The sequence below is a fragment of the Mirounga angustirostris genome, unplaced genomic scaffold, assembly GCF_029215605.1.
Source record: "Mirounga angustirostris isolate CCGP_5_RB_7025 unplaced genomic scaffold, mMirAng1.0.hap1 SCAF_10, whole genome shotgun sequence".
NCBI lineage: Eukaryota > Metazoa > Chordata > Mammalia > Carnivora > Phocidae > Mirounga > Mirounga angustirostris.
This window is the reverse complement of record NW_026991718.1, coordinates 2,351,023-2,371,065: the sequence shown is the minus strand read 5'-3', so window position 1 is coordinate 2,371,065 and position 20,043 is coordinate 2,351,023.

The window sequence follows — 20,043 nt, the reverse complement described above, 5'->3', positions numbered from 1 at the left end:
GGCTAGGGGGAGGGGGGTGTTGGCACACATACTCCCAGCCTTTATATATTGAGCTTCCACCTTGGTGGGAACCCAGAATCAGCAGGCTCCCTCCCTCTTCACGTCTCCAGGCTTTGCCAGCAGAAATCTTTTATATTTCTCATCCCTTTGGGCACTGGTACTTCACCCCCTTGCTATTTAATCTGGACCTAGGTCAGGGCAAGGGGCCTGGGCCGCTGGGAGTGAGGGCAGGGGTTGGGGAAGTGGTAGGCCAGGGCTCTGAAGCTTTACTATTAGCTGTGACTGGGAAAATCTCTTAACTTTTATAAGGACCAAGGGTGTTGTGAAGATGAAACTGACTTAGGGTATGACAAGGGAGTGTCTTGTGCTTGGCTGGGTTAGAGACTTACTGTTATCAGCCAAGGGCATGACTGGGTGCAGTTCTTTTGACTGGGGAATGCTACTGGAGTTGAGGATTATCGAGCTTTATCAAGGCCATCAAGAAGAGGTGACAGGGGCCCACTGAGACTCCTCCCATGCAACAATGAAAGCAGTTGCACTCCCAAGTGTAGTTCTGATGTACACTTATAGGTAGGAAGATAAGATTTCTGCAGCAAGATAGGTTTAAAAACTATCGAACAAATCCAACTATTGATAGAGAGTTGACAAAGGAACTTTGATAAAACATCCAAGGTCCAGAGAAATCAAAGGCATCGCTAGAATGACCCAGAAAGTAGTATCAGACTTCAAACTGGAGGACCAAAGTGTGAAAGAGCTTTGTAGGTGGGTGGCCTTAAATGAACATCAGGGGATTTGTTATTCACCTGACTTCTCTCACTGTGATCTTAGGTCCTTTCCCCAGTGGCCCTTGTCCTTGACCCAGCCCGTTCTCTCGGTGACTAGCTCAGTGATGGATCTTTAGGTCATTAATGGGTGTCAGATGATAATCTGCCGTAATTACATATTATATACAGGTAGCTCAATACACAGGTACACAAGGGCCAGGTAGCTCAATTTTGGAGATGGAGTCCCTTGCTGAGCCCACAGGTGACCCCGCCAGGTCTGTGTAATTTCTGTGTATCTTGAGTCTCTCTGTATATGTTGTCATTTCAGGAAACCAAACTTTGAAACAAACACCCGGCCAGAAAAAAATGAAGGGAAGGAGGAAATAGGAATCAACATTTCCTATTTAATCCACTGATAAGATTTACAAATGAGTAGTGAGCTTCCAAGAGATTAAATTAATTGAAGGATGCCATCCAGGTAGTTAATGCTGAATCCTGTGTTTGAATCCTGGTTTTACAGTCTATAAATCCATTCCACCCTGCCAGAAGGAAACACTGCATCTCAGCACAGAGACCTAAATACTAAAACTGGGGAAGCTGAGACTAGCCCTCCCCCATTCCCAAACCTTGCAGAGAATGTTTCCTGCAGCTCCCAGAGGTGTGGGACTGGAGACGAGCTGAGGGTATCATATTGAAGCTAGATGAAGGTTTTGCCTTTTCCTGAACTGAATCACAACTCAACCGGATTTGGACCAGCAGCTTTTGCACACCTGAATTTCCTTCCTTCCCTGACGAGAAACTTCTCTTCATCCAGACTGTTGAAGCTTTTAAAACATGGGCATGTAGGTTTAACGAAAAGACAGCAGGGTTTGCAGACATGGTTTCAGTTCGAATGCCCATTTCCCACACGATCTGTGGCAAGTCACTTCCATTGTTAGAGTCTCGGCTACTTCGTGTGTGAAATAGGAACAAAGGGTTGTTGTGGAGGTAACTAGTTTCTTGTTATTTTACATGCTATGTAAACTGTAAAGTAGTCTACACGTGCTTTTACAAGGACAGATGGCCCGAGCCATGTTATATCTTTTAGGTACTAAAATTAAAATTCTAAGTCGGATGCAAGGGTGGGGGCCAAACAGGACTCCAAGAAGTGGGGAAGCAGCCATGGGCACAGCCCCAGGCTCCCCTTCCCAAGATGCCACTGCTACACCAGTGAGGCTATTCCTCCAACACCCCCTCTGAGCTCCTGGTCTAGGAGCCCAGGCTCTGAGACCGCTGCGGAAGCTGAGTAATAGGTAGCGACTCAGGGAGGGCCCCCAAAGAAAGGGGCTTGGGCCATCAGGCTGATCCTCCCCAGCTATATTGTTTCTGACTTTAACCTCACAAATCCTTAGCCCAGGACATGCTTGCAAGAACCTCCCAACCCTTCTTCATTTATCCGTGATGAATTCTCAACACGTTACCTCTACCTGGAAGCCTAGGAGACATTGTACTTTCTTTTAAGTAGCTGATGAAAAATTGGGCCATATATAGTTTACTTTGAAGATGGTGTCCCAAAACATCAGATCTTTAAAAACTTTGGTGAAGGGGCAGGCCGTTGAATCTTCAGAAGGTTTATCTCCCATCCTTTAATTAGAGGCATCTTATGAAGGCTAGCCAACCCTTGCTCCTCCTTCCTGACTGCAGAATGTTATCAATGGAAAGGCTGAAGGCGATGCTCTCCAGACAATGCTGTGAAAAAAACAGTAGCATTAGCAGAGTTCTAGGCAAACGGGTGAATATATATTGTTGTCCCTTCCATGTCAGTGCAAACGGCTTTTTTTATTTATGAGCCACCATGAAATGTAGTCTTCTGGTGGATCTCCTGGCTTCACATAACACATCTGTTCCAGCATGTTTTCTTCCATGCAGCTGCAATCCCTTTCTCTACTGTTTTCCTTAGTAATTTGGGCATCTTAACTCCATTCGGTGTTGGCCTTTGCTTTCTCCAGGGTTCTAGGAACACTCACCCTAATAGCATGTTTGCATCATCCCCAGGACCCTTGCTGGGATGGTGTAGGAGCTTTCTATTGCTGCTGCAACACAGTGTCACGAACTCAATGGCCTAAAATAATACAAATCTATTATGTTATAGTTCTTTTTTTTTAAGGTTCATTTATTATTTTTAGTAATCTCTACACCCAACATGGTGCTCAAACTTGTGACCCTGAGATCAAGAGTCAAGTGCTCTTCCAACTGAGCCAGCCAGGCACCCCATTATGTTATAGTTCTATAGGTTCATCAAATACAGAGGACTCACTTGGTCAAAATTAAGGAGTCAGCAGGCCTGCCTTCTTTTCTGGAGGCTCTGGGGGAGAATCCATTCTTGCCTTTTCCAGCTTTCAGAGGCCACCCGCTTTCCTTAGCTTGTAGCTCCTCTCCTCCTCCAGCAACACACCATCCCTCTGATTCTGCTTTCATTATCATGTCTCTTCCGCTGACCCTCTTTTGCCTTCCTCTTCCTCTTTTAAGGACCTACCTAATTAAGTATTAATTCCTTCTGCAACCCAGTTGCAGGTAAACTGACATATTGAAAGGTTCCAGGGATTAGGACTGGCACATCTTCAGGGGCGGGTAAATATTCTGCCTCCTGCAAGTAGTAAACCTTATACCCAAGAAGAATATCCCCAGGTTAACAGACTCCCCCTTACCTAGTTTTATGTTCTAGTCTCCTTGATCAAGAATCGCTAAACTCTGGGACCATAAATACCCACTGGTTCCCTAATACATGCTAGCCAGTAAGTATAGCTATTTTGGGGTATAGTCCCAGTCTTCCCTTATCAGGTGCCATATGGAGCCATGATGACACTTTGTGCTTCTGGCTATCTTTGTCAATCCTACTATGTGACCAAAGGTCCTTAAAATGTCTAGGAGATCATTACAGTACATATTTGTAGCTGGGTGAAGCAGCTGCTACACATAATTTATTGACTTGGTAATTCCAAAAGAAGAGCGTTTGAAGGAGGCCGTGTTGTCTTGAGGTGTCTCCCCACACAGGAGGAGGGTGACTTCTTCGGACTGTGAGACATCAGGATTCTAGGGAGCCAAAATCTTTGGGGGAACCCACCAAGATGTTCAGCGACCCAGATTTTCCCCACCAAGGCCCTGACTTTGGTACAATGGGCCTGCCTTAGCTGCACATTCAGTTGTCTTCGAAGCTCTCTACTAAGTATTAAATCCCGAGTCTAAACTTCATTATTTTGTGTGCTCTCACTAACCCAGATATGAACTTCCAGAAGGGCCCTCAGGTCTTCACACTGTGTCCAGTTGTTTGTTAACTGCCCAAGACTTGTCACTGTCCTCCACTCTGCTGCGCAATCTCCCTCTCCCATGCACTCTTCACCCCCACTTTCCAAATGTCTGAATCAGCACTCTGGCCAGGGCATACCTCTTCACCACACATTCTTTGAGAGTTACCACTCTTGAAAGTTTTAGTAGTTGGCCACCACTTTGTACTAGAAGCCATCTGTGTTCCACGTACCACCTGGTATGGAGTCCTCGATGCAGCTGGGTGATGAGTGATCCAGTCTTCAAACCCCATCTTAACACCCACTTTCTCAGTACCCTGTACTTCTGGTACCACTGTTCCAGTTGGGGCTGCTCAAAGAAGAAGCTAAGTCAGAATCACACATGCAGGATGTCACTTGGGGTGAAATTCCTGTGGAAGGAAACTGGGGAATTCAGGATTGGGCAGCCCACCCACAGTGATTATTATCATTGTACCGCCATCTTGCTTAGTCCTCAGTTGGGCCACCCTGAGAAGGACCTGGGATTGTTAAAAGCTGCAGGCTGCCAACCAGTCACACCTGAGAAATCCTTCCCTGAAAGGGGATCTGAGTGGGAGCCTTCCTGGGTTCCCATTTGTGGGGTAGATCAAGTGGATAACTCCTAGGGAAATGTAAATTCCACTCCGAAGATCTGGCTTCTCAATTTAAATATGCCCCTTCTGTGAGACTGGCATGAGGCATGGCTCTTACCACGAAGGAGCCTTTAAGCTTGTTCGGGAGACACAGGTTTAAGGCATTACATTTTCAGAGCCTATGGATTCCCAGTTCTCTGATTGTTCCTCATTAAAAAGTAATAAATTCCAGCTTCAAAGGGAAGTACACATCCTCCCTGGAACAACCCGGCCCATAGCAAGGAGAAACAATGGGTCACATCCTTGGGTCAGCTTTTCCTCTTCTGGGAAGGAAGTGACATCTCTGGGGCCTGGCAAGAATCTGAAGCTCCAGGTCCTCCCTCTCCCTGGCTGTGGTGGTGGAGGCTTGGGGCCCCAGAGTAATCTGGAGAGGGGGGTCTGGGTGGACTTCCTGGTGATGGGCCTGGAGGAGGTTTGGGAGGAGGAGACCCACCCCCTGAGTGAGTACTGTTCATCATCACCTTCTGCTGTTAGCACTGCTATTCCCACAGGGCCCTAGAAAGTGGAGTAGGAGATGAAGAGATTTGTCCTGTGAGACCAGATCTTGACACTGATTAGCATCCTTTCCCAGAAAGACACCATGCCAGGGCTGGTGGACATGTCTTTTGACTTCTAGTATAATGAGCATCTAACTGAACCATACTTAGGGCATGAAAGGAAATTCTAAAATATAAGATTTTTATTAGTGATAAAAATGAACACATATCTGAAATCTTCCATTTGTCTTATCCTGTACAATTACTGTCTTTAAATATTTGCTACTTGGATGACAAAGAAACCTAAGAATTATCTAGTTTGGCCCCCTTCTTGCATGGTTGAGGACACTGAAAGTCAGTGAAAGAAAGAAACTGTTCTCACATCAACCTTCAAGAAAGGGCTCTACAGTCACTTCTTCCCGGAAGCCATGCTTGAGCTGCCACCTGCCTAAGGGCTCTGCTCTACCTCTGGACTGTAGTCTCCTGGACAGCAGGGTTCAGCCTAAAATGTCTCTATCTTCATATGGGTCTTAGCACAGTCAATACGCATCAAATGAATATTGAATGACTGAAGATAGATCAGAGACATTCTCAGGGTCAAGGCAGAGAAATACGTCGAACACAGTTATTCAGAGCACAGGAGCCTGATATGTATCTCACAGCTGAGATGATAATGCCAAGGTAGGGAAGGAGGACAGTTGCAGGGAGGACAGTTGCAGGGAGGACAGCAAGGAACAACTGGTGAGTAGAAGAAAATATCCTTTCTAAAAATTACCAACAATTTTCTTTATGACAAAGGAAACTTTGTAGGTTTTACCGTATTGAATCCAGCTGGCAGCTGGGGTGGTGTACAAAGTTGTAAATACTAAAGTGCAGCCACAGTCTCACTGAATGTCTGTATTATTCATACCATTTAAGGGACTCAGATCTAGACCTTATAGGCATCTTAAGTAGGCGCCATGTTGCATCCTTGAACCCTCACAGGATCTGGTAAGTGGCCATCAGCCAGTATTTGCGGAGAGAATGAACACTGGGTTTAACAGACTTTTGGATCCTTACAAAGCTGAAGCAGCTGGATACCTTTGTTCCAAGGATGTTATTCTGGAGAGTAATTTTGAAGTCCTCTCAATGTGACTAAGACTCTTTTAAATTATTTTTACAATGTTCACCAGTGTCAGTATGAAATCTATTGAGATACTTAGAGTAATGGTCTGGGGATGTTCAGTGCAGTATAAATATGAGGCCATTCTTGCTAGATAAACTTCTCAAAGGACAGTACTCCTTCGGATAAAGCTTAGCAATCTTTGCACCCCATCCATCAAGCTGGATTTTCTGGTATTTTCCCCAGGAGTGTATTTTCAGTTATTTTCATGATGAGATTTTTGTTAACTTTATTTTAACAAGGACACTTTTGTTCAACTGTATTAAACGAATATATTTCTAGAATGCATATCTCTCTAAATATAAGTTTGCTTTGTTATTAAACAAGCTTTTTTAAGCCACACATGTATCATCCTCCTCAAATGGCTTTCTGACCTTCCCCCGTGGGAAATGTCTCTGTAAGTCTTAAACCATCCAATCATGAGAGCAGAACCCTGGACTCAATAACCCATATCATGGAGTCCCACAGAAATTTCAGGGGCCCTTGGCAGTTAAGAGGACGTATAATGAATGAGAGATGAGAAAGTCATGGCTCAAATTCCAGTGTTGAGACTCTTTCAATATGTGAATTTGGCTAAATCTCTTAGACTCTCCAGGCCCAAGTGTGATTTATAAAACTGGAGTATTGACAACTGTTTTGCTGATTTCTAAAACACTCTGTGAATGGAGTTAGCCTGGAAGGGATGGGGGTGGGGGTGCGGACTGCAGACATCAAGGCCAGGAGGAGGGCCAGGCTGACAAGTGCACTTTCCTCCCTTCTTAGTTTGAACTGCTTAGTTGTAGACTGTCCCAAGACAGTCTCCACAGCATCAATTCTCCCTCTCCCCCACCCCACCAGCAGGGTAGCAGGGAGAAGGGCTTGAAAATTGCAGTTGCCTCTTCGATATAAGTTACAGTTTTGCAGTTCTGATCCATAAATGTTATTGACTCAGTTTCCCTATAGTCCATTTACCTCCCAGGACACAGATGTCCCAACAATTCACATCTCTGTGATTCTGGGCTATAGTGAGTCCTGGGGTTAGCAGAATTATCAATCGCATTGGTATTATTATAACTAAGTGACTCCACAGAGATCTTATGCATATTTATAAATTTACTTATATCACTCACCTCTTTTTTTTTTTTTTAGAGAAAGCATGCAAGGTGGGGGAGGAACAGAGGGAGAGGGAGAGACAGAATCTCAAGCAGACTAGGTTCAGAGCTCAACGCGGAGCTTAATCTGAGGACCCTGAGATCATGATCTGAGTCAAAATCAAGAGTTGGATGCTCAGCTGACTGAGCCACTCAGGTGCCCTCTACTCTTTCTTAATAAAATATTTTTATACAACTTTAAGAATAGAAACCAAGAATAAATGGATAGAGGAAGATGCTGGAGTTACTGTTCTTTTTTTGGAGAGTGCATACATGTAGGGGGGGTCTTAAAAACGTGTGATGAAATCTTTCAGATTTTAAAGAATGTGCAGAATTTGTATAACAAAAACCTGGATACTCACCCAACCTCAGAAATAAAACATGGCCATCATGGCTTAAAAAAAAAAAAAAAAAGATAGAGGAAGAAAAAGTAAATAGCTGAAAACTCTAGGGTGATCATTTTTAGGATTGAACATAAATTTAATTCTGACCTCCCACTCTCTTCATTTCCTCCTTCCCTCCCTCCCTCCTTCCTTTCCTTCCTTTGTATATTCATTCAGTTAGACATTAAATCTGCAAATATCCCCGATGACTTGTTCTGCATCATGCATTGTTCAGGAAATGCAGACATGAAGGATACAACATGCCTGCACAGAAGGAACTCAGGGTATGATGGGGAAGCTGACAAGAAACTAGACAGTCACAATGCTCCTTGAGAATTACTATAGCATGGGTAAGCTGGAGGCATTATGGGGCCTCTTGATCTAGCCTAGGGGGAGGTAAAGAAGGACTCACTGAAAAAAATATGGCCAGACTCAGTCCTGAAGGATGAGTAACAATTTGTGAGGCAAGAAGGTAGATAAGTATTTTTAGGTAGAGCGATTGGAAGGCCCATCCGTAGGAGACTATGGTATGGTCTCAGCTGCTGCTGCCCAAAGCTGAAACAATTGGTTATGAAATCCGCTGTGTCTGAGTAAATAAAATTCATGAATTAATCATGAAAAACACACTTTTCCTTTCATCAAACTCTGACAATTCTTTTTCTCAGGTGTTATAAAGAGCATACAGTAATATGATAAGCAATGTTTTCATGATCAATTTTGTCACAGGCATAGACACAAATTTTATCTGATCATATTTCACAGTCCCTTCAAAGTCCCAGTGAGTGAGTGCTCGGCATTGACATGGGTGGCACAACCTCCCAGAGAATATAGAAACTTAATAAAGAAAGACAGTTCCATGGGGACTGAGGTCATCTGGAAAGACATTCTGGAAAGATGCCTCTAAATTTGAACTTTTATTGATTTCCTAGGATTAAAATTTCTGCCAGATGGGATTGTGTGACTCTTGTTACCCGGTTTGCTGACAGCCAGGCCTCACTCTCTAGTTTCAGGATGCTCGTGTTGTAGAACACTGCGGAGGACAGCCCAGATTGGGAAAAATCAACGCAGGAACGTTTAGAACAAATTCCATCCTACGCCATCAGGCCAGGTAGCACTGCTCAAGTAGAATCTTGTCCTCTTGGGCCATTTTGTCCTTCTGGATCCCAAGTCTAACACCTGATCTGCTTTCACCAAGACTCAGTTTATATTGCCCATATCATACCAGTTGGAAAAAATAGATTCATCCTGTTTTTCAAAAAGCTTACTTTCTCACATTTACTAAAAGAAAACATAGCTTCCCATGCCTATAGACATAATGGAGTTGAAAGCCTAAGAAGAGAGTAAGATGCCATTGGTCTGAATTCTGGCTCTGCCTCTTTGAAGCAGAATGATGTTGTCTAAGTTACTTCTCTGTGTTTCAGTTCCTTCATCTGTAATTTGGGGCTGATATTACCTACCTCATTTGTCTGTTGTGATATTTACATGGGATAAGTCATGCAAGAGATGCAATAATGGCATCCCGTGGTTTTTAGATGGCCAGTTTCAGTCTCTCTATCTTAATTTGCTTCTTATGAACCCTCAAAATCTTTGGAACCAAACATGTGCTAAGAAGAAAGAGAAAGGAAGCATGACTACCAATTGGCAGTAGATGAATCCATGGTTTCCCTAGGAAGTCTCTGGATGTTCCGTGTGCCCAATAGATCTATCTGCAGCACAGTGCCAAGGGTTCTGGGCTGAGCAGGGCCAGGGCCAGGGCTGGAGGTGACCTCAGGTGTCCCCATGCATAGCAGTCCAATCACTCAGGAGAGGTCCTATGGAAACAAGGATAGGAATGCCAGGAGGTGTTGCAATGTTATTTTAGAGAATTCATCTGCTTAGTATTATAGTTCCCCTCATTTAACCCTCAGAGGTTTTGGACTCTGTCTGGTGTGAAAATTTTTTCTGTTTAGAAAGAGTTCTACTCATTGCTCATTACTTTAGCAGACTGCACATTAGGAGAACTTGTTTATCCTGCTCTATACTAAGCCATGGAATGATAGATTTGGAAGGATTCTCAGGGCTCATCTAACTCAGCTCCTTCATTTTACTGATGGGGAAATGGAGGCCCAAAGAAGAGAGGAAGTTGCATAAAATCACACCATCCTGAACCTGGGCCTGCAAAGCAGGCCTCCTGATCCCAAGTCCCGTGTGTAATCTACCAAAATTTAGCAGACACCTACAATGTTCCTAGGAGGAACTAGGTGGAAAGGGAATCATGCCAGATACTATACACATCACGTTCCAGCTAAACCTCTCAGCAACTATGGAAGAAATTCATATTTAAGAAGGGAAATATGACACTTAGTGAAGGAGACAAAAATAGAATGTAACTCCATCATTCATTCTACATAAATTTATTTGTGCATTTACTCCCCAGCCACAGTGCTAGGCACTGGGATATGGGAGAGAACAAGACAGATATAGTCGCTGCCTCCACTAAGTTTATGATCTAGTGAGCTCTAGCATCGATACCACATAGACGGGTTTTTTTGTTGTTTTGTTTTGTTTTTTTTAAAGATTTTATTTATTTATTTGAGACAGAGAGAATGAGAGACAGAGAGCATGAGAGGAAGGAGGGTCAGAGGGAGAAGCAGACTCCCTGCCGAGCAGGGAGCCTGATGCGGGACTCGATCCCGGGACTCCAGGATCATGAGCTGAGCCGAAGGCAGTCGCTTAACCAACTGAGCCACCCAGGCGCCCCCCACATAGACGGTTTTAAACCTGGTTACTTGGAGCACTGAGGTCCCACAGAAATGCTTCGTGGTCTACTATGAGGCTGCAAAGGAGATCAAGCTGGGCTCCACATTGCTCCCTCCACTCATCTCCACGTCACCTTTGGAGGTGCCATTTTGTCTCTTTTGATACTAGGACTTCATGTAAAATTTCACTTGAAGACAAGATTCCTTTGATTAGTCCACTAAGTTGATCCAGGCTGCTTCTATTATTCAGAAAATCTTCATCCATAAGTGCAAAAACTCTACTCTTCTTTTCCCTTTTTGTTTCTCCACTTTGCTTATCTCTGCTTGGCTTCATTAGTCCTAATTGACTTCCAATAGTGATGATATATATGACTGTTGACAGCCCTAGATTTATACTTTCCAGAAGAAAGAAATATCTTCTTTCCCTATATGCATATAGTCATCCCAGGGAAGAATATTATTGGTTATGCTTAGGTCCCTTGCTTATCTCTGAACCAATCAGTGGAGCCAAGGGCAGAGGGACACTCTTAGTAGCCAACAATTACTCAGGTGCCAACACGGGTGGAGGGGACTGGGCACTATTATGGACAGTCTCACCAGCATTAAACAAAAATGGAAGAGTAGTTTTATAGAAAAAAAAAAAAAAGGATGAGAATGTGCAGGTAGGAAGACCAAAGCTAAGGTATCACAGTCTATTATATTGCTTCTTTCTCTCTGATTGATTCCTTGATAACCTATCACCTTATTCTACCTATTTTTTTAATATTGACTAACTTCAAAGATGCTTCCAAGCAGCTCAAACTAGAGCATAGCAAAGCTAGAACTCAAATCCTTGATTTCAAGGTAAAAGGCAAAATGGAGTGACCATTACACTATTCCTAGATGATGTAGCTGGAAGAAGACATAAAAACTGAGAATACAGGCTTCACTGTGAGTTTCTAGAATTCCAGACTAAAGAAGAAAGAGAAGACGAAGACGAAGACGAAGACGAAGACGAAGAAGAAGAAGAAGAAGAAGAAGAAGAAGGGGGAGGAGGAGGAGGAGGAGGAGATGCAGGAGAAGAGGGAGGAGAAGAGGGAGGAGGAGGAGGAAGGAAAAGGAGAAGGGGAAGGAATGGAAGAAGAAGGAGGAGGAGGGGTAGAGGAAGGAGAAGAAAAAGAAGGAGGAAGAGCAGGAGAAAAAAAAGAAGGAGAAGATTGTGTGCATGATTTTCATTGTCTAATATTAGAATCTAGTTGCCAAGGTATAACCAACTTTTTTTCTCACACTGAGATCTAACTTTGGTTTGTCCCAGACACTTTTGTCTACGAGGCATTTGTGTAATTCGTGTAGGTTTGTTTGTTTTATCAGCAGATAATCTTTCTAGCCAATGTCTACAACCTTGGAAGGTTCTCTATCCAACCTTTGTGAAAAGTAAACAGAGCCAGAATCTTTTAAAGATGTGCTTCAGGGGTCCCTGCGTGGCTCAGTCAGTTAAGCCTCTGACTCTTGGTTTTAGCTCAGGTCATGATCTCATGGGTCATGAGATCAAGCCCCATGGAGATTCTCTCTCTCTCTCTCCCTCTGCCCCTCCCCCCACTCACATGTACACACACTCTCTCTCTCTTTCTCTAAAATAAATAAATAAATCTTTAAAAAAAATAAAGACATGATTAAATGAGGGTGCCATGCTACTGAGAGCTGGAGTGTGTTGAAGAAGGTAACAATGCTGAGGGTCAGCTGATCACTCTAGAAGTTTCTGGGCTACAGGAAGTACCAGCCACAACTGTGTTCTCCTCAGGTGGAACTGTTTTCCTTCTGTCTCAGTAAGAATATAGGGACCATGAGAACTCATTGTAAATTAGGACAGCTTCATTGAGAAAGTCACTACACAGGAGTCACCTTCAGATAATTTTGTTACGGTATAATGCTGGTGAATTATTACTGCATTGTCATTCCTTGGACAAGGAATGCAAAGAAGAAGCAACCTCTCTATTTTCCAGGTAGGAGAACGCACACAAATTCCACAAAAAGGCAAAAAGGGCTTAGTGTACTTAAAAAATAATGTTCCTCAGAGCCAAGGAATGTAGATTCTGTTTCTGGCTCTGTCCTCATTTGCTGTGAGGGACTGTCGAAATCTCTTTCTATTTGGGCTTTGTTTTCAAAATCTGAAAAATACAAGTCTTGGTTTACATGATTAGTAAAGCTTTCTTCTGGCTTTAGATATCCATATCTAGATCATATTTTTAATAATACAAATTCTAGAAAAGCGATGCTTGTTTGGTTAAGTGAAAATATTGTTTCCCACATGTAGTTTTTGGAAGTTGGTCTTGTTCATTGGCAGTCAGCTCTCATATTTCCAACATATTCTTGTTTTTTTCTGTTTTTCTTAACAAAACTTACATTGTGCTGAAAAAGATGTTGAATGTCCATCTCTCTTAATGGTTTCTCTTTATGAACAGCCCTCCCCCTCAATATGCAAATATAATTTAAGATTCATAGCGTTCTTTTTTCTCTGTAGCTTCTCCTTATGATATGCACTTGGATCGGTCAGTCACCCTAGGGGCTTGTCCCACACCACCCTGCCTTGTAGGAGGGCATCTGACAGTCACAGTCAGCTTTCCCTTCCTCCAAAGAAAGGGACAGAAATCTCAACAGAGGAACAGCCATAATCTTGGAAGGCTAGTACTTCTACCTACATGAGGGTGTGTGTATATTGAAAATAGGAATAAATGCTTCCTCTGAAAATATTGAGATTCTTCTCCCAGTTCAGCCCATAAACTAAGTATTTAAGAATTGCTAATATTGATATGCCATTTTGCAGTTTCCAATACCCTCCCAAATGTATTATCTCACAGGATCTGCACAAATAACCCTGCACGTCGGCAGTACTCATCGTGTTTCCTCGATGAGGCAATGAGGCCCAGATGGTTTAAATGAAGTGCCAAGACAGCTAGTGGGGAAGGAGGGGACCCAGGGCTGGGATCCAGCTCTCGCCAACCCACTGCGGGAGCGGGGGCTAGCACTTTATGGCCCTGGGACTCAGTCTCCCCACTGGTAAGCCAGGAACTGTGACCCCAGCTTACCTAATTCACAGGTATGAGTATGTTCCGAGAAAATACAAACATCATTCATTTCTTATTGACTGAAATCCAAGACTATTTCAATAGTTCAGCAACGTGGTCAAATATCAAAGACCCGAATTTAGCAACTCCTAAAGTCAAAACAAACCCAGCGCCACACACACTCTGCCTTCTCCTCGGAACAAGGTAGTAGTATTAAGCCCACAGCTGACCTAGGATTCTATCCAGTGGGACTCGAAAGGGAGAAATGAGCTTTACATCTGCAATTTTGGTGTGGTTTGAGACCTCATTTGCAAAAAAGAAGTTACTTAGCAGGGAGGAGGAGAAGCCTTTTTGCGGATACAGAAACTGGAGATGAAATAGGAAAAAGAAATCAGAGATTTGAAAATTTTACAAAAATAACAAATGAATAATTTACAGCTTTTCCTTCATTTATTGAAAAACATTGGAACGTGTTCTTAATGCAATTCTTTAGTTCTCCTCTTGCAGCTAGTACTCACTTAGTCATCATCTTTTTTTTTTTAAGACATTTATTTGGAGTCTGTTGCTCCTGGCTTTTCCTAAGACACCAGCAAAACATCGCCCGCAATCTACCACCCAAGCTTTCAGCCTTCAGAGGTGGTGTCTACTTGCCTCCTCGTCTCTCAGGCTCCCCCCGCCACCCCACGCTGACTGTCAGAACCGCCCCCACCCCCCTTCTCTGGCCCTCCCCAGGAAGCTTATAAGAATTCCTAGCTTAGGGGCACCTGGGTGGCTCAGTCGGTTAAGCCTCTGACTTCCGCTCAGGTCATGATCCCAGGGTCCCGGGATCAAGCCCCGCTCGCAGGGAGCCTGCTTCTCCCTCTCCTTCTGCCTCTGCCTGCCGCCTTCCCCCTGCCCCCATCTCTCATGAATAAATAAATAAAAATCTAAAAAAAAAAAAAAAAAAAAAAAAGAATTCCTAGCCTCCGATTATCATCAATTCACCTTTAATTCTACCCTTTGAAAATTCTCAAGTGTCAATCCTCTGACCCAGAGTGGCCCGGATACCTGACATTTTTTTGATCCCTGTGGTTTACACAGGGCTGTCAGATTTAGAAATGCAAATACAGGATCCTCAGTTAAATATGAATTTCAGATAATAAACTTTTAGGAGAAGTATGACCTGCATATACTTGCGATCCCACACTTGAGACAGGAGCAGAGCAGGGATCACGACTTCTTTACAGAGCAGAACGCTGAGATCCACCAGGGGAAACACATTGCCCGAGATCACACTGGAATGGGAACTCAGGTTGGCCAGTCTCAAAGCCCATGCTTTTCTACGGCAACGTGGTATCTCTATTACACATACTGGCACATCTACAGTACTTGACGGTTTTCAAAACAGTTTCAGATGCATGATCTTAATTAATCTTCAGAGGAGCCCCTCTGAGATAGGTGCCACATTTCATTTGTTCTAACATGTTTCTTTCCCCCCCGTTTTAACACTCTGACATCTCTGATATCAGGATGTATTTTATTGTCAATAGTGTGTCAGTATAATTGGCAAGAGGTTTTTTTTTTTCCTTTCTTAGAAGTGCATAAAATAATGGCAGCTTGGATTCAATGAAATGCAAAATTATTATGTATTTTCTGCAGCTGAGAAAACAGGCTCAGGGAAGTCTGGTCTCTAGCTTAAGGTGGCAGACACTGCAATTAAACCTATCTTCCTGACCTTCTACGGCCATGTTGACAAGAAATCGTACAGGCTTTCTCCCCAAGACACACGATGGAGATAAGATGGGTTCGGGGAACTCTGACAGTTATCGGGCTTCTCGCAGGAGGGTAGAGCTCTGTGCTCCCCCTTTCCTCAGTTTTGAGGTAAGCTTAGCGCTTTAAGACTGAGCAGGAGACATAAAGAACCTCCAAGGGATGGCTTCTCCCTTTTGTCTAAACCTTCCAGAGGAACCACACAGAAAAACCCACAGCTAGCTGCAATGTCATACAGATGCAAGAAAGATTTGAAGAAGTGAGAGACACAGTCCACCTCCCTAAAATCATCCTGTGCCTGGCTCTGCCAGCCAGAGAGCATTCCTGAGAAGAAAGGCACAGGCTGCTTGCTCTACGCCTGGGTCCTGGCTTGAAGGCTTAGTAACGACTCAGGAAGCATTGCTACCACTACTTCTCCTTGCAGCCCCAGTCTACAGTCTAGACGGTGCTGGAGGCGATCATTCTTGATATTGGGCCCAAATGTCCCAGCATGTATTCACAGAACATCATTTCAAATGTTGTGTTCTTGGGCTCCAACCAGCTAACATCAGGAGGGACACTTCACTAGAAAAGAGAAATGCATTTTGCAGGAAAAAGAAGGAGGAAGCAAAGGAGGAGGAGGAGGGAAAGTTGGAGAAGGAGGAGAGGAGGAGGAGAAAAATTATGCACTGATTGGAAGCAGGCAGGTCGGAGATTGAACTGATTTACTTGTTCAGAGCTTAAGAGGCAAGAGGCATCTGCCAGACAGATGATCATTTCAAAAGAGATAGAACTGAAGGCATTCAACATGGTCCTATCTTTAAAAAAAAGAGCTTATAACTGGAAGGTTGTACGGATCTAACTATAGCATTGTGACTATAGTTAACAAAACTGTATTGTACACTTGAAAGTTCTTAAACGTTCTCATCACACACAAAAATGGTAACTTCACTGAGCAATGGAGGTGTTAACCTTATTGTGGTGACCATTTTGCAACATATACGTGCATCAAATCATCAGGCGTACACCTTCAACTCACATAATGTTATATGTGAATTATATCCCAGTGAAGCTGGGAGGAAAAAAAAAGAGAGAGAAAGAAAAAGAGCTGATTCCAGAGCAGAAGCCTACCCGTAGATTTCCCTTTATGTTGATAACAATCAGAAACGTTACATTTCCCCAGGCTCTCAGTAATAAATCACATCACTTAAGCTTGCCATCAAGCCTATGGGTCAATGTTCGTGTTCTCATTTTATAGACAAAGAGACACAGGCTCAAAGACCCCAGGGACTTTTCTCAAGTTGACAGACTATTCATGGCAGAGTTGGGAGCTGAGGCCAGATCTTGTGACTCCAAGGGCTACATTCTTTTTACAGCTTGCACCTGCTACTGGCACCTCAGGAAATAAAAACAGAGATCAAGTTTGGTTGGGTGAACTTGGGAGAAAGTTGCGGAGGGTTAGGGTCAGGGGAATGAGAGTGATAGAGCTTCAGGGGGGCTCAAGAGTCTGCCCTGTGACTTGTAGATACTGCCCCTCAGAGCCTGCAGCATGTCTGTGAATGGGAAAGACAGGCAGGAGGAGAGGTTAGTCTCAGGAGAGCCATCTCAGTAACCCTTGGAGTCTTAATGGAAGAAGGTAAAGGCTTACGCCGGGGAGGAGGTCCCAGAATAAAAGGCCTTTGCTAGTCAATCAGAAGGTTATGAAGAAGACTATTACCTCCTTACTCCAAGAATGTTGATACAGGAAAAAGCTTTTTTTTTTTTTTAATAGCATCGTACTTCCTCCCTGTAGCCAAAGTGGCTCAAAATGGTATAATGGAAAAAGAATCATCTTTGCAACCAGATTCAATTGGGCTGAGTCCAGGGAACACCACGCACTGATTTAAGACCTGAGGCAAGTCATCTGAACTTCCTGAGTCTGTGTTTCCTCCTCTGTAAGGCAGAAGTGATATCACCTCTCTCACAAAGCTTCCAGAGACCGCTCACATGAGGCTGACCCGTTCACTCTCTCCTTGGGCTCCCAGAACCCAACACTCTGTCATATGTCAGTGTCGCTTTGCTTCCCTGTCCCCTTTCACTTGCTCAGCTCCTTGGAGATTTCACATCACCGTCTCACAGCACAGGTGGAGGACTCTTGGAGTCTCCTCTGGGAGAGGGATGCAAGGAGAGTAGGGAGCAGGGAAGGCAGGAAAGAAAAGGGTTCTGTTTGGGGAAGTCCAGGAATCTAGAATGCGTCCCCCACTTGCTCGAAGACCTTTGCCCTTCTTTCTCTTTCCAACCTCCCAAGCCCTGATCACAAGCCCTGCCTCCAACTGGCAGGCACCTTCAGTCTTAAAGGGACAGTTTGGGGATAAATTGTGTCTTTTCACAGAGGGGTGGTGAGTTTATAACAATTAAACATTGGTGTTTTGCAGTTGACATTGGTCTTTCACAGGATCATCTCTTTGGAGTCTAGCAACAACGCCCTCTGGGAAGAGAGGCAGACAGTACTATTTCCATTGTACAGATGAGGAAACTGAGTCTCAGAGGGGTATCAATGAATTTTCGAGGTCATGCTAATACTAGTGACAAAACCAGAACCAGAAGCCATGCGGCCTGACTCCCTCTCTTGGCCTCCCTGCGCTTCAGCTCACAAAGAAAACGTGAAGCTCCCAAAGCTAAAAGTGATGACGGGAGAGACATTTCCCCAACCTCACGGATGTGAGTGGGCTCTCCCGGACTCTGAGACGGTCGCGCTCTGCGGCCCACACTTCCTGCTCACTCATCAGACAGGCCTCCCGGCCTCAGAGGAGAGGAGAGCGGGTCCTGCAGCACCCGGCAGAGCTGAATCATCGCAAGCCCGACTGGCGGATCGGAGGAGAATGGTGTGGGTGGCCGCGTCCCAGACAGAAGACGCGGGGCCAGATGGAGACACGCCTGTTAACTTGGATGGGGCTGTGGTTGGTGCCGGATCCTTGGTGCTGCTCTCTTGATGGAAGCAGTGGTTGAGGAGGCAGCCCCGGGGAGCTACCCACTGCTCCAGGAGTCCCTGGAGTGGGGACAAGTCCGAGGGTGACCAGGGGTCACGCAGCCGGCGGGGGGCGGGGGGCGGTGCCTGGGGCAATGAGAAGGGCAGACGCAACTTATTTCTTGGTAAGGAAATTTGGGCAACAACCACAGCGTGGCAAAGATGCTATTTATACAACACCCATCTGGTGAGCATTCTGGGTGCTTCCCTCCAGACACACAACTCAAATACAGCAAGTTCTTCTGCTGAAGCCCAAGGCTCACTCTGCCACAGCTTAACTGCCTGCCAGGGTCCTGTCCAGAACAATCCCACTTAAATGGAGGATGATCTCGAATGGCCCTCCCTCTCTCCTCTGTAATGATCATCATAATAATCAGGACAGCTACAATTAGTCTGTACTCTGCTAATCAGTTCTAATTTTTATAACAATTCTGCTAAGTCGGTGTCATCATCCTCATTATGTATGTGAGGAAATGGATATTTGCCAAGGTTAAATCACCTCCCCAAGGTCACACAATTGTGAGTGGTGGGCCTGGGGCACTCCTGTCTGCTGACTGCCTATGCTGGGGTCCCTCAGCCTGCGAGTGACAGCGAGGTTGGAAGCAGGGTCTATGGGACCTCAGAGCCCGGCCGTGCTCTGTTTCACACCCTGCACCTTCCTGCCCCCACCCCCCACCTAGGTCCCCAGAGGGAAAGAACCCCTGATAGTCATCTCCAGAGGAAGGCAAGAAGATTGTTGCTCTCATTGAGATTTTTTTTTTTAAATGGCTTCAATCCTCTGGAATTTGTAGGCAAATGTTCCACTTTTGTCTTTGGCCAACCCAACTGCACATTTCATACTGACACAGCCTGCCTGAGCATGGGAAACTCCTACTCCTGCCACCTCCAACTTCCTCGGCTCGTTCTCTGCCTGCCCCACTCCTCCTCATGAGCACCCCCGGGCCACGCCAACAGCGTGGGGGTCCGCAGCCTGACTGGGAGGACGTCTGGCTCCTTGGGGCTCCTTCCATCTTGCAGGGAGTCTTGTGTGGGCCCAGTCAGAGTCTGAAGAGGATGTAGGAAGTCATTTGTTTAAGTTTGTCCCCCACTCTGTCTAGGATGGGAAGAAAAGAGGGAAGAGGGCCAGAGAAAAGATCTCAGAACCCCTTTGAGAGCATTTATAGACATGAATGAAAGGAGAAAATTATAGATCTATAAATCTAACCAAATTTGGGGGAAAAAAATCACAGGAAAAAAAAAGCACAAAGTCCTTATAAATTACTTTAATCTAACGAGAAGGAAGGGGAGGAAGGGACAGGGAAGGGATGAGGGTATAAACAAACAAAACCAGCATTTGCTACCTACTCTTGTGTCTTGCACAGTGGTGGGTGCTCGGAGACCAGGATGAGAGACCGACCGCTTTTTAGTTCAGATTCATCATTCAATGACATGTGACTTTTGGCAAGTCATTTCCCTCTCTGGGCTTTGTCTTTCCATTCCAAACCAGGCTGGGGGAGTTGATCTCCTAACTGCCATCCAGGCCGATGCATCTAGACATGTAGAGTCTTAGAGACCAGTGTTTGCCCCTGCACCCACCGTGAGTGAACCTAAGCAGGATCCAGGACCTCTCCGTTTCATAGGCGGGGCAGCTGGAGTCCAGGAATGAGGGCTTGCTCT